The following is a 16,435-nucleotide window of genomic DNA, read 5'->3' on the forward strand; positions in this document are numbered from 1 at the left end:
CATCTGGTTCAAGGTTGTAGACATTACCACAGCTATACCAGACTACACGTCCATCCACATCTCCATACATCAAAATGACAGTGTTCAAGATAATATGGGTGGTGTATACATATTCATTAAGGATAGATACACATCCAGATTTTGTGAAGCACTGTAATTTCCCAGAGACACTACAGGAGCCATTCAGTACTGGAAGGGCACATAATCAAGCAATGGCTGGCTACAGGAGCAGCTCCATGAATCCAGACACCCATTGTGCATATTTGCATGTATGTGTGTCTGTCAAGATATATCACTACACCATGGTGTTGGGTGGCATTAAGTGCCCACCAGCTGTGTTGCTTAGTCATGCAGAAGTTCACTTGCCTATAGGTTAGTCTATGTCCTTAACTACAGTGCCCTGGAGCAGTGCCATGACATTCCCCCAAGGGGGGGCCAACATATTGCATCATGTGTTTACCAATATGGGTGACCACTGCAGCCTCCCAATGTGAGGTCCTCCCTGGTAGGATCTGACCACAGATCAGTATAATTAAAACTACCAGCACTAACCCCCCCCCTTGCAGACATACGGACATATTTCAACAAAGTAATTTATTACCTCCTGTGGGATGGTTTGCATAGCTTGACTCACCTCCCCCCTCTGATGGGACAGGCAAGTATGGAGAGCTCTACATCCATGCATTATGCCTGCAGCAATACAGCTGCATACATTCAGCTGTACCTGACAGGAGGAACACAGGCTCCTCATGGCAGAGCAAACCTGCCCAGTGGACAACTGCCATTATCAGGCTGTACAATAAGAGGTGGGCATTGCTGTGTGACAGTTGGGGTGAGGGTGGCCCTCCCTAAAATGGAGGCACAACCTCCACAGCTAAAACAAACATATAGTGTTGTTGTGATGTTGTGTAGACACAGTAAGTGACACCCACACAAACAGAATCACAATGCACAGTGCAGTTACTTGTGTAACCTCAAAGGACAGGCCCAGATTGTCGGTGAACTCATATATAACAATGCCACATATAATGGGTCTGTACTCATAGCTAACCTGTTGTCCCACGTGTTCTGCATCAACTTCACTCCCTGTCCCCACCACATGTGACATATGACATTCCTGCAATCTGTTCCATAACTTCCATATCTACAGAGCAGGTCATAAATGACCTTTCATTGGAGGATACACAGCATCTATTGGACATTCTACCATCCCAGGCTGCATTCTACATGGGATCTGTCATAGATTACTGACACCATTGGGAACACCTTGCAATCATGCTGAAACCACTGGCTGGACCACAGCTGACTGGACAACAGCAACTGTTATAGCCTTGTACAGAGGTGTTCCATGCACTGACCACCAGAACTATAGACCTCTTTGCCTGAGTATCCATATCTGTATGGCCATAGGGGCAATCATAATGGAGTTGATCAGTACACATATATATGTGATCTACACACAATTGACTGTACACAATTTGGATGTCTGACAGGGGGATCATGACTGTTACGTGTGGTGGACATTTCCGAGGCAGTCAGTAAGGACCTGGGTGAGGGGACATCAGGGCATACAACCCCTTGGACTGAGGCAAGCTATCTGACTATGTCCCCAAGTCAGGCATCATATACAAAGCACCCACTTAGGCATCGGTGGTACTATCATTGTAGAGGTCACTTAGTAGCCCATTGATGGCACACATACTCAACATAAGGATATCTGCCTCCAATAGCTGATCTGTAAGCAGCAGTGTTCAACAGGCACAGTCCTGGGTCCTCTACTGCTTAGAATCAATTTAACCACTATACAAATGAATACTGACTGTCTGTGGCTAACAGTGTTGGCTGATGCCTGCTAACTGTGAGCACTCATGTAGTCTATGAGTTATGTCAATATCCTACAAGAGGGTATTGATGAACAAATGCCTGTTGACATAGTAATGGCCATAAACTCCATGTAAATATATATGTAGAATTATTTCCATCACTAACACGTATGTACCTCGTAAGTAGCACACCAGTTGCAATATGTGATGCACATATTCAAGGGTGTAAGAACTGGACACACAGACCTGGCTACACAGGTTTACACATAATGTGCCTGAGATCACCATGTCTCCCCAATGGTATAATGGGAATCATATGTCACAGCTGAGGGCACAATCACCCATAACTGACATTCTCGTAACCTCCATGTACTCTTCCCTCACCATGCTAATATCTGAGTGCAATGGCCATTTGGTAATGGACCTTTCCAAGCAGTATTGGCACTTCCACACAACAGTATGGTCTCTCACAAGGGAATTTCATTTCTTCAGCATGTGTTCAGTGGGGATCATCTGAAATGAGTGTCATTGTAGCCTGTGGCATATAGGCTATTCAGAGGTGATCTCTGCCTTGCATATAGGGCAATGTGTGTCCCTGCTTGATTGCATATGCTGCATATCTGTAGGTGGCATAGTACATGGATTAATCACTTTAAGGACATTAACCTAGTATGTGACGTTACTTATACATGCTGGTGGGAGAGATTTGTCTAGCAGACGTAACCCACCTTTGAAACAGAACCCTGGCTAATGACAAGCAAAACACCTCAGTGCACCTCAGCACATGCCATCTGTATGACTGGCCTGCGACCATCATTTTACCATAGGGCTTATGCCTGTGACCCTCGTGGACTGGAGCAATATGTGCTAATCATGTAAATAAGGGTATACAGTTATCTATGATTGTGATGGCTGTATGGCCAGTATACTACTGAAGTTCAAACGTTCTGTGGTTCCATAAGCTGATGTAAATTGCTGTAACATCCACACACACAAGCATGGCTACTTTGAGAATAGCACCACTTCTAGTTACTGCTTACAGGACATGGCATGGCACACACATAGTGCAGGTTGGCTGTATGTAGATTAGAACACTTAGTTATGTAATGGTACACACTACAGATCACAGTATGTGATGCACGCAACACACTTCATTTCTGATAATACTATCGGTTTAGGAAATATTATGCTTGATGACATTAGCAGGCCTAATTGCAGTCAGGCATTTGGAGGGCCACATCACCTGCTACAAATAAAATTCTGCAAAACCTTTTGCTCTTTCTAAGTTACTGAGGTGATCATATTTATGCCATATGGACATACACACATGCACCAAGTGGCTTGCAGTGAGATTAGAACCCTTACCTATCTAGTCTTACAGACTATAGATCACAGTACTTATCACATGGACCACGGCAGATGTCTGTTTTATATGTGATTGCAGGCAAACTACTTATGGATTACACAAACTAGGCTTGTGTTGAACAGCATCTATAGCCTGCAGAGTGATATTGCTTTATTCTGTTATCTGCATGTAGTATCCTATCAGTAAGATAACTGTTATTATCCTAGCTATGTGTCTACAGTTACCTGCATGACCATATGTGGCTGTTTGCACTTGGATGGGCAAGCCTGTGGGCAGGAACAATGTGCCCTGTCTATGCATGCATAAACAACATTACACATTACACCACCTGCTCACCAGTTGCGGTCTATGTTGTGACACCCAGCAGGCACAGGGGTTTGTAGGTAAGTGCATTATGTACTGTTGAGCCCTTACTTTGGATCATTTGAGCAACATTATAAATGTGTGATAGAACAGCTTTACTCACTAGTATTAGGGTAAATAGGACAACACAGACATCCACACCCATAGGAATGTATATATAAATGTAGTTGTGTGTATGTGCACGATATGTATATGTGTTATATAGATATATGGAGAGTGAGAAGTATAATATATAATATATATATATATATATATATATAAATTCTCCTTTTTCTGAACGTAATATATGCGAAACGCAAAATATTCCCCCCTTTTTGACCCATGGTAGCATTTGTTTAGGTGGTAGAGCAGTCTGAAATGTCGCATTCCATGTTTTGTATGACATTCTGACTGTTTGCCACTTTGAAATCTGACATTCCAACTCATGGTTACACACATTCGAGGTTATTGTGGACCCTCAAATGAATGTATTCTATATATATATATATATATATATATATATATATACATATATACATATATATAGCTATATATCTGTTTGAAAATACATAGAGATAGATATACTATGTATGTGAGAGAGACTGACAGACAGATATGTATACATATATGTATGTATAGATGTTTGTATTCATAACAGGTCATTTTGATCAAGGGGCAACAGGATTGCGCTCAGTTTAACTAAGTGTATAGGCATGCCCAGTGGGACTTTCGGTACTTATAAATTGACTCCAGGCCACATTTACCTGCACTCCAGTCTAGGATTTTGTGTGCTACAGACACAGACACCTGTACTGCACTTCACTTTAAATGTCCATGGCATTCTCCAGCTATCTGATGTAATTAATATGTGACAGAGATTCATAATGTTACACCACACACAGACTGACAGTCTGTGAAAACACCAACATAACAATACCTCATATGCAAAAGATGTGGCTACTTCCAGATTTGAACCATCAACAGCATCATCCATGCTAACTTCCCTAGTCCACCGAGCCACGCAAGCTGCCAGCCAGAGAGTAGTTATTCATTACGCAATCAACAGCGTACATATGAACATTGTTATTCCTGCGGTAAGTGAGATATACAATGTGTGATCGATTTCTGTGTTACTGCCCTGTGTTTGCCTGAACTACTGATATACCATTGATGACCTAAAGTGGTTATATGGGTAAACTGCTGTGTTAGGTGTGGGGGAACAACACTACATGTTCTGCTGGGATACACAGTAGTCCAACTAGCATGTGACCCCACTGTTTAACATCTCCCTTGACTGATGTAGTGCATATTCCAACCATGAGGTCTAGTGAATATTAAGGAACACATACTAGTGGAAGGGGTAACTGTAGCCCACTGTGGATGTTACTTATGTCCAAATAGTTCACTATATTTCCTTGCATAAATGCAGCGGATCCATACATACAATAGCATATTATAGTAATCTGTACAAGTATTGTGTGGGTTAGGGGCTTACCTTGCGAATGCAGCAGTTGACAGAACTGTAGTTCAGGGCTGACTCTATCTGATGCAAGCCAATATATGGACAGGTACAGGTTGTGTGGTTTGCCTGGCATCAATTTTACTATATGTATGTGAGTAGGACTAAGGTGTCAGTCCCTAGGGTCCTAAGTTGTCAGTGAATGTGCTATACATTGTTCCTTAGCCAGAGCCAGGGCATACTGGGCATACCTATGTCTGCCTACAGGGACATCATCATGGGGTTCCTCTTCCAAGTCCTCTTGTGACTGTGGCTGTGGTGACCTAGGCACTGGTGGGGGACTGTGTATCCTGTCCCTTTACTGATCCTACTACACCTATTTCCGCAGGATCATATTGTGTAGCACAGCACATACTGTGAATATATGTGCACATGTGGCTTGAGAGTACTACAGGGCTCCACCAGATATATCAAGGCACCATAACTGCGATTCCAGAAGCCCAATCACATGCTCTATGATGTTCCTAGTTTGTGCGTGTGTCTCCTTATGGCGTTCTTCCGTGGGTGGGTGTGTGTGTGTGCATTTCTGATGAGTGTCATCATCCACGATTCCAGGGCGTAGCCAGCATCCCCCAGTAAATAGCCATGTGGGATGTCCCTCCTAGCAAACATCTGGTATAGCTGTGATGAGTTCCAGATATGGGAGTTGTGATAACTGCCAGGGCTGCCAGCACACACATTCATGACAATCCCCTGGGCATTGCAGATGACCTGGCAGTTGATGGAGTGGTACTCCTGGTGGGTGACATAGATTCTACCCTCCTTACTGTTTGGTACTTTGATGTGTACATGAGTGCAATCTATGGCACCCAGTACTTCTGGATAGTGTGCTACATGGTAGAATTGTATATTGCTGGCCCTCACCTCAGCAGTTTCAGAAAAGAAATGTGCTCACTGGCATGTGGTAGCATGGGATCCAGGAACTGGTGGAGTATCCTGGATGCTGATGCCTGTGTGACTCCCATCATGTCCCTAGATGGTCTTTGGAAAGTACCTGTAGCTAGTATCTTAAGGGATACACATACCTTTGTTTCCAATGGGATGGGTTCCCTTCTGTTGGCTCTGGGTCTGCATTGAGGGCAGCAGAGCTCAGTGAGTTCTTGTAGTATGTCCCTGTCTACCCTCTAGCCCTCTACAATGTCCAGCTCATGTAGCTCCTGTAAGGTTACCCTAGGCCTGAACACTCTTCTCCTTCTCTGTCTAGGCCTATTCTCAGCAACACTGACTTCAGCATCTAGCACATACAGGTGTAGAAGACCTGCAGCAGCCCCTAGCATTCTCTCAGTTAAAATTCCCAAGTCTGTACTCCAATGGTGCTGAGTATTGGGAGAAAATCAGAATGTAGGGTGTATGCATACTTTATACAGCTCTTCTGTAGGTGCAAAATGTGTGATTGGGTAACTATGATGCATTCCACCTGCCTACAATGTAATTAACATCATTTAATGGCCCTATTTTAGCTTAAACATGCTCAGTGCCATGGTGTGCCACTCAAACATGTGCACTGAAAGTAAACACAGCTTAGAAGTTAGTGAACCCCCCCCCCCCCGTGAAGGGTCACGCTCAGCCAGGTGGCACGCCATGCAAACACACGCATCTAAGCTGAAATGAGCTTAGAAGTCAATAGACAACCCCCAGTGTCAGCTACATCCTGTGTAAAAAGCAACATGGGTCTAAGCCTACACAAAGGGGATATGTGGACATGATTATTCCTTTCTGCTATTCAGTACCTTCACCTCATTTGCATAGTTATCCATCCACAGCCTGGAAATTACACGTTTCAAAGCGCAACCACTTTAGCAACAGCACCAATGCACCATTGTAGGGACTCCAAGCACAGTCCTGTAATACATTTCTGTCGCATACTAATTCATTTGTTTTTTTCCAATTTTTTTTATTTTTCTGTAAAGCATATTTGAGCACTGAGGTGCGCCGTGCAAACATGCCCAGATCATTAAAAAAATTAATTTAACTTATTTCTTTTAATTTTTCTGACATACAGGATGATAGTTTTACTCATATGTGTATGTGGTATGACATTTCTGTCCAAATATTTACATTTTTACAACCCCTTTTGTCTGTCTATACTCTTGTACACAGAATTTTTGATACGTAGTCTGAAGAGATGCCTATCTGCTTGCTGGATCTCTCTACCTGCCTCATTTGCATGACATTCACCTGCTTATGAGGTGATTTGCATGCCACTGAAGTTTCTGTGTTGGAGCAAGTGTGTACACTGCTCAGCAGCACTTAATGAATCTAAAACTGTTCGTAACCATGTAAGCAGTGTAGCGTGATGCCTACATGGAAAAAAAAATGTGTGGGTTTTATTAAACTCCCCCATTTACCTATTCTGACAGCAGGTTTTCTTTTTTGAAGTTTTGCTGTTGTTTTACCAAGTATTGAAACCTGTGGCATTGATTCCATGCAGGAAGAGGTGTTTATATTCTGACTATTTTGGCAGCTTTCTAATGAAAAGGTGTATACTTATGTTATTCATTCTGTTTTCTATTTTTCTCACCCCCCTTGCACCTCATCTAGATCACCTTGCTTTTTGTGTACCCAAAATGCCCTTTAAATTAAAAAAACACGGTAATTTGTTATGCAGAGGTTGCTATGAGTAGCACTGCACAGTGACTTGCTGTCAAACACAGAACCTGAGGAATATTCTGAAATTAGTACTCAGTGACACACTTACCTTAATACAGTTACAGCCTGGGGCATCAGACACACCTTATTCCATCCCTTACAGCTAAACATGTGCCGTCTATACTTATGAGTTGAAAATAGATCTTGTATTGCAAAAGCACGCCAGATTAATGGCTGTCATTTTGAAAGGAACTGAGAGTACAGGTCAGCAGTGCCTCAGGTTAAAATGCTTTCATGCACATCTGGAGTAGGGTTTCTAGAGCACCATCAGCAGGACAAAGTAAGCGACTGAAGTCAATATTCCCATATTTAATGCTTGCAAGGCTAAAAGCTTTGTATTGTACTAAACCAGGCACACAATTCAGATACCACATGACTTTTTTTCTGTCCATGTGCTTTCTTCTGTAGGTTCATAGATTTTCTTGTTAAATGCAATCTGTCTCTATGGTAACCTCAGTAGATTGAAGCTTTTGTTGGAAGGGAGCCAAAAGATGTCTTGGAACACATGCAAAACAATTAGGAAAATTAAGAGAAAACTTGTGCTCTGACGTATGTGCTAGTTTCTTTTTGAATGTGTTTCCCCCAAAACAGACTTGCCAAAAGTAGATCTGCAAAAAAAAAAAAAATTAAAAAACTATTGTAGTTTGTATGTTTTATTATGAGGGACAGGACTGCCGATCTTGCTGTTTTAGCTTAACATGTATGTAAGCCAGGAGATCCAGAAAGGAAACTGATGAAAGTAACTTACTTTACAAAAGCTTTAACAATTCATGATGTAACTTTGGAATCCCAGTACAATAAATGTTTGCTGCATGACCGTGAGCAAGTCGCCTACCCTCCCTGCAATATTTCTATTGATATTTTTCTGTACTGCTTCCTTCTGTCAGGAACAGCTTTTTATTTATTTATTTATTTATATTATTTTTTTTTTTTTGGCTGCCCAACTACTTACTTCAGTCCTGCTGATGATCAGCTGTTACATCTCTCTGACATAACCCCCACTCATTTTCATGAAGAGGGAGAGGCGGAGAAACAGTAGAAGGAGGCAGCAGCATCCTGCATTCCTTGTGGATTCTGCTTTAATAAACTATTCATTATAGAACACCAGATGCAGAGAAACAAGGGCTGTGATGTGCTCACACATGGACAATTCCATATGCTGGTGCAGTCAGATTCTACCATTGTTTCTGATCAAAGGCTTTGACACCCCCCCCCCCCCCAGCAACTGTCAGAAGCCTTAACCTTTCTCCTTGTCAAAGGCAGGCAGATCTACAGACTCTCACTCCATTCCAGTGTGACTGGCCTCCTGTCAGCTGTGTGTGGATGGAGCTGGTACCCTGGGAACTAAATTGCATTGGATACCAAGTGAAGAAAAAACATTTTTTTAAGTGTTTTTGTAAAGCATATTTGCTTTTTTTTTTAATTAAAGTAAGTGAATATGCAACATATTAATAAACTATGAGCCAGCTGCTACTAACACACCATGAAACAGCTCACCTAGATCCTGTTTTTGTAGAAATAAAAGGGTTGTGCCGAAGCAGCTCACCTAGATCCTGTTTTTGTAGAAATAAAAGGGGCGAATTTAAGCAGGGTTGAACAATTGTGCAGAAGCAGCTCTCCTAGATCCTGTTTTTGTAGAAATAAAAGGGGCGACTTTAAGCAGGGTTGCACAATCATGCAGAAGCAGCTAGTGTTGCTGCTTCACAGTACTTGATTTTCTAGTTTGTATATTGGATTATATGAGTAATCAGTTATCGAACTTTTAATCATTAATGGGTAACAGCAAGAAGCACTTTATTTTACTAGTGTCTGTGCTAAATTGTGATTGTTAGTGGCAGTCAAAAGTGAGTGTTTATTGCCACATCGTTAATGTATGACAGATTAATGTCCATCAGACAGAACAATTCAAGTTCAACTTCAGTTTTATTTTAGTGCTTATTTCCTAAGCACCTTTACAAATAAAAGCAAAGTATATGAATGTGACAATCAGGTATAAGCAAAATAGAAAACCTGAACTATGTTTCACACAGTGTAAACTGTAAGATCACAAGAATACTAACCATTACAAAACACACAGTTATGATCATAATAAATGCAAAGTGTAAAGTCATATTAATGTTAAAATGCATGTCCATTTCTCCCCTCACTTCCCAGGCTTTCACATTAACTACAGACACCCTTCTGCCTTTTCAACCAAGTTTTATTATACATCTCAGAAATCATGTTGCCAAGCTTTTTCTTCAGTACCTTCTATCACCTTCACATGTTTATTACAGTTTACATACTTTATTCACCAAGCTTCTTTAAGTTTTTATAGGTTCATATATGATTACTAGGCTATCAGCCCAAGAGTCATTTTAAGCCTAGCTAAACTTACCATAAATGTACCAAATATTGCTGACGTGTCAATGCTCCAAAGAATTTTAAAGTTATGATATAGGCTTGTCATATAAAGTGTTCAAAGACTTTCAGGCAGTTTATTCCATCCAACTTCTAATACCTTGAGTTGCAGCCAGCCAAAGGCATAATGACCCATGTTATGTGGCCATTCCCAGACCAGCTCTGGCTAGGAGGGTGTGACCCCCAACCTTTTTACTTCATTATGCCTTCTTACTTCCACATAATTATCAACCTCCCCAGCATCCATTTCATTCCCAGGGAAGGTGTGCCGATTACCTCAGCCCTATTCAATGCAGCAACCTTTCCATTTCAGAGCTTTTAATCCAGTATGTCAGATTTATTTTTTCTGTCCACCAGGCTGCACTCTATGAATTGTAACCAGTTTCTCCCATTACTCTCCAGGTCAGTGGCAGACACATTTCCCCCACTTGTTGCTACATTCAGAGTCCTTCTCAGAGCTTAGAATCCATTTCCCCATGGCCTGTGTGCTGTGTAGCTGTTTTTTTTTCTAACTGGCCTCTGACCTTATTCCAGTTTAGTCTGTCTGCTATGTATCTATTTGTTTGTTTGTTTGCTTTCTAACTGGCCTTGGACCTTATCCTGCTCTGGCCTGTGCACTATGATTCTATAACTGATACATCCTGCAATAACAGATTCAAGTCTATATTAAATAGATCAAGGCCAATGTCATTCAAATATAGCCATTCTTCCTGTACTATTATGAATCCTTATCATCAAAATCCTAATGTTCCAGAAACATGAACCTGATGTTACACTGGCCATTTTATGACTGATACATTTCTGTTGCTTTTTAATTAACTTTTATTAACCTAACAATGATTGCTGACCATGCTGTCATATTTTCTTAATGAGCATTTTGTCTTACTATTGCAGAAAACAATTCTGTCATGAAATGCAATCCAATGCAAAAAGGAAATACAAGGTTGACAATTGACCAAATTTTTCAAAAGAGTGAAGCTATGGCCATGTCATTCCTCTACATCCCTTCCACCAGTTTCCAGATTCTGGGATCAAGGTGCCCTGCTTCCCCTCTCCATACCTCGCAACCTCTTAGTGTAAGAATTCAGGACACAGCCACAAATAATGGGGGTACAAAGGCCCAAAAATAGGGACACTTTTTAAATATTGCTCGTACAAACAACATGAATTTTCTCAAGGATATAAAGTCTGAAAATCAAATGTCTGCCATTATTTTCTGACTTCAGTCCTCAATGATTTGCCAGTGATTTGCTAGAAAGCTACAATTTTATGAGAAACAGACCAAAAATATGAGTCAAAAATCTAGACATTCTGCAAAAAGCTGAACAGTTGAGAGCTATGCCCCTCTCTCCACCCAATGCAGTCAAGAATGCCCTATGAGAAATGTCCTCTTACCACCTAAAAGGGAAACAGAAAAATCCTTCCTCGGATGCTGTCACACACTCTGTCTGCAACCCTCCTAGTCCACTCCTGGCCCCCACTGCTTTTTTTAAGAGCTTCCCTTAGCTCTCAGGTCACCCACGTCATCTGACCTTCTATTTCCTTTATTTTTTTAATCAAATGTACCCTAGAAAGGCCTTGAAGTACTCCTGATCAGTCTGTTTAATCACATCTGTGTCCAGGGCAGCCTTAAGTAAACGTGTAGGCAAAAAAGCTCCACCCCCCCCCCATTTTGGTGTATTCACACTAACAAGATTACAGTTTGTCTTACTCTTCAGATTTTCCTGCATTTATTCATTCCTTCAACATATTCTGACTAAGACTGCACTCTGATAACTGTGGAGAAAACAACTGTATTAAACTGGGGGTCTGGGGACATCAAGGGCCCCAGAAGCTATGGTTTCTCCACATACTCAGAGGTGCATTTTAGAGTTTTTTTAAACATCCTTTTCATGCAGTGATGCCTGAACAAAAACCCTGGTCAACGAAAAAAATGTAGCTTTATTTTCAACTTTTTTTCTTTTTCAAGTTACTTACTCAAATAGTACTTCTAATTACCTTAACTTACCTAAACTAAATCACCCAACCTACTAATGCAAACCCCACCCATTTCACACCACTACCCCATCCTCTACAAAGAACACATTTACTGTTACCCTTATATCTCCCAGTCTCTACCCCCTCAACACTAGCATGCTCTTCCCCTATAGACTCCTACCTAACTGTAAAAACACTGTTCCCAACTACACCAGTCTAATGTCCAGAAAACTCTCTACCTGTATACTACACCCCAAACAAACCAAATACCCCATCCATCATCTTATCTCTATCATTCTCTCCGGGGACATCTACCCAAACCCACGCCCCTCTACCACACCGAATCCAACCCCCCCCCCTCAAGCAACAGGCAAACCTCTCCACTTCTCAGCTCTAAATGCTCAGAGCCTATGTAACAAAATTCCAAACCTTCATGCCTGGCTTCTACATAACCAGCCCAATATTCTCTCCATCTCAAAAACCTGGCTTAAGCCTCACATACAAGATTCTGAAATAACTCCTCCCAACTACTGCATGTTAAGGAATGACAGAAAACAAAAAAGGGGGTGTAGCACTCCTTTACTTGGCATCCCTCTTAGTCACCCCTATACCAAACCCTTTCCCAAATTTGGCAAGGCAGAAATAATACCAGCCCTACTCCACCTAAACAAGCATAAACTCATATTTGTTCTCTCCCTCTATATTCCCCCTTGTGACAATATCTCATCCCTTGAAGATATTCTCTCCTGGCTCTCTACCAACATTACTCACGAAACCATAATCCTGGGAGACGTGAACATAAACTGGGCCACAATCCAATCTCCCACTAACTCACTCAATATTAACTTGTATAACTTTACACAACTAATCAATTCCACTACCAGGCCTTCCAAGAACTCCATTACTGGAAATACAGTAGACTGGATTCTAGTATCACATCCTCACTATATCTCTGATAGTGGTATTTTCCCAGATCCACTAGCTGACCACTTTCCCACTTTTGCCCACCGTCTCCCCTCTTCCATACAACTAACTCATACCTATAATTCCACTCACTGCCTAAAGAACTTCAATTTTGAAACTTTCTCAAATGCACTAAAAAGCACCACTGGAACCCATTAAAGACTCTTCCCCTAGATAATGCTCTCGCCTACATTAACACTACTTTCACAAACCTGCTCAATTCCTTTGCCCCTCTAAAAACAAAATGTATAAAAAGTAACCCTGTACCCTGGTTAATCGAAAACACCTTAGCTACCATGTGACTCTGTGACAAAGCCTGGACACGTTACCATAAAAATAAAACCACTATCACCCTAAACAAATATAAAACACTAAAAATAAAGTAAAAAAACTTATTACCTCAGACTGCAAAGCCTATTTCTCCACTCTCCAAACCAACCACAACACCAATCCCAAACTACTTTGGAAGGAATCACATCTCTCCTTAACCCAGGAAAAAAAAAGAAAACCCTTGCCTCAACCCAGATGCCTCTGACATGGACTTAGCCACCCGATTTAACTCTTTCTTCACAGAGTCCATAAACAAGCTAACATCATCCTTCACCAACACCTCTACAACCCCTCCTCAGCATGGACCCATCCCTTCCTCCCCTAGCATTCCTTGCCCCCAACCTCCACCTTTCTCTATCAATCCCATCTCTATATCCACCATAAAAAACCTCCTAAAATTAAAACATGGTTCCAATGCCCCTGATGAAATTCCCTCCTACTTCTAAAAGTAGCTGCAGAAGCCATTGCTCTCCCTATCAGCATACTAATTAATCGGTCTATCTCAGAAAGTCAGGTCCCCCAGCTCTGGAAGAAAGCCTTTATTATTCCTCTACATAAAGGAAGTAATAATAATGACATTCCAGACTTCCGCCCTATTGCTATCTTATCCCTTATTTCTAAGCTTCTTGAAAAATGTATCCACCAACAACTTTTATCCTATCTCATCAACAACCAGCTTCTTACCCCCACACAGCTAACTCCTCCACTGCTCTCCTCTCCTTCCTTGAAACAATTAACAAATCCCGTGATTCTGGCCATTTCATTTCCATCCTTCTCCTCGATCTCTCCAAGGCATTTGACACTATTTCCCACAACCTGCTTCTTAACAAACTCTCCAAACTAAACCTATCCCCTTCCTGTACCAAGTGGTTCTCCAGCTACCTCACAACCAGACAACAAGCAGTCAAATGGAAGAAAGCCACTTCAACCTTCCTTAATACTCCCACAGGTGTCCCCCAAGGTTCCATTTTAGGCCCCCTACTATTCAACATATTCATTAATGACTTCTACCAAGCCATTCCAAACTGCAGCCTCATTCAATATGCTGATGATTCTACCATTATCTGCTCCTCCCCTTCTATCCCTACTCTAAATAAGCTTACCCAAACCGCCTTCTCCTTTACTGAGCAGCGGATGCTAGACAACCACCTGGCTCTTAATGCAACCAAAACTAAACTTATGTTATTCACTGCCTCCAAAACCTCCTCCCTAGATAAACACTCATTTATAATCAGCAGCAAAAATAATACTCCCCTAGAAATAGTCTCCGACACTAAACTACTAGGAGTACTCATAGAAGATCAACTAAAATTCGACAAACATTTACAAGTAAATATAAAAAAAAAACACAAAAAACTTGGTATGTTATACCGCCATAATCGTTATATCTCTCCTTCCACTAGGCTCATACTAGCCAATACTTCCCATCCCATCCCTCCTAGTTGGTGCATCTATCCTCACCAACCTCAAAACAAAACTTTCCTCTTGCTATAACAAGATATCAAAATTTGCAGCAGGTCACAGAGCCATTTCTCACCATTGTAATTCTCTTCACCAAATAAACTGGCTTGAGCTACGTAACCTCCTCACTTATACCCAACTCATCCAAGCACCCAAACTCATTTACAACCGCTCTCTTTGTCCCTCCCTAGCCACTACCTTTGAAATGTATGAACCAGAACAACTTCTAAGATCTAATTTCCAAAAACTAATTAAACTGCACAAAGAATCACCTAATGTCCTCTCTTGCACACCTCTGGAATTCTCTACCATCTCCTATCCGCATCACCAGCAGTCTCTCCTCATTTAAAACCTTGCTGCACTCACACCTAACCTCAGAATGTAAGTGCTCCTGTTCCCATCCTACCTAATCCTTCTAATAGCACTTCCTGCTGTCCTAGAACTAAATACGCCATCACTGCCTCCTATAATTCCACAGCTCTATTGACCTATTTGACCAACTACTTAACAGTTACCCTGTACTGCTGCTGCTTCTTTTTCTTTCGGCTTTTCCTGGTTAGGGGTCGCCACAGCGGATCACCTGCTACTTTTGTTTAAAAAAAAAGTTTTTTTATTCTGTTTTACAAACTATACTGATGTATTATATCATTGTTAACCTTTTCTTATTATATTTACTTTGTATTCCTTTGAGATAATCTGTAATGTAAATGTGCAATGTGTACTATGTATTTGTATTTTTCTGGAGCATTTCTCCCCAGGACTCCATTGAAAATGGGCTCCTTGAGGCCCAATTGGACTATCCTCTCAAACAAGCTGCAAATAAATAAAATAAATAATAAATAAAGTATCCTTACAGCACATCCTAACTTACCAAGACTATACTGTAATAACTACAGTGGAAATAATTGTATTAAGGCAGGGGCCTGCAAGCCATTAGACCCCCAGAACCCATGAGGTTTGCTCTAAGATGCATTTTAGAGTTTTTTAAACAATCTTTTTGTCCAATGATTGCCTGGATAGAAACCATGATCAAAAAAAAAGAAGTTTAGTTTTACTCTTCAATTTTTTTTCTAGCATCCTTTCAGCACATCCTAACTAACCAAGTCTATACTATAATAACTCCAGTGAAAATAATTGCATTACACTGGGGAACTGGGGGCCAATAGGCCTCCAAAAGCCATAATGTTTATAGATGCACTGAGATGTATTTTAGAGATTTTTTTAATAACTTTGTCATTCAGCGATGGCCTGAAATAAAACAATAATTAAGGAAAGAAATTCAGGCTTACTTTTCAACTTTGCTTTTCCCTGTGTATTTTCAACACACCCTAACTTTTCAAAATTATCCCGTAATAACTAAATTAAGCTGGGGGTCTAAGAGCTGCTAGGCAGTCAAACGCCATGGGATTACAGATGATGTGAGGTGTATTTTGGATCAAAAGGTTGGCAAAAAAGCTCTAATGATGGCCTGCCCAAAAATTGTGCAAATGAAAGAAAAATCCAGTCTTATTATTTTTTTTTATTTCAAGAAAAAAAAAGTTGTATCCAAGTTTTCATGCTCAAAGCTGACAAAAAAACATTTCACAATAAAATAAAAAGACAAAT

This window comes from Protopterus annectens, chromosome 13.part0 (assembly GCF_019279795.1).
Source record: "Protopterus annectens isolate FY-2018-M chromosome 13.part0, PAN1.0, whole genome shotgun sequence".
NCBI lineage: Eukaryota > Metazoa > Chordata > Ceratodontiformes > Protopteridae > Protopterus > Protopterus annectens.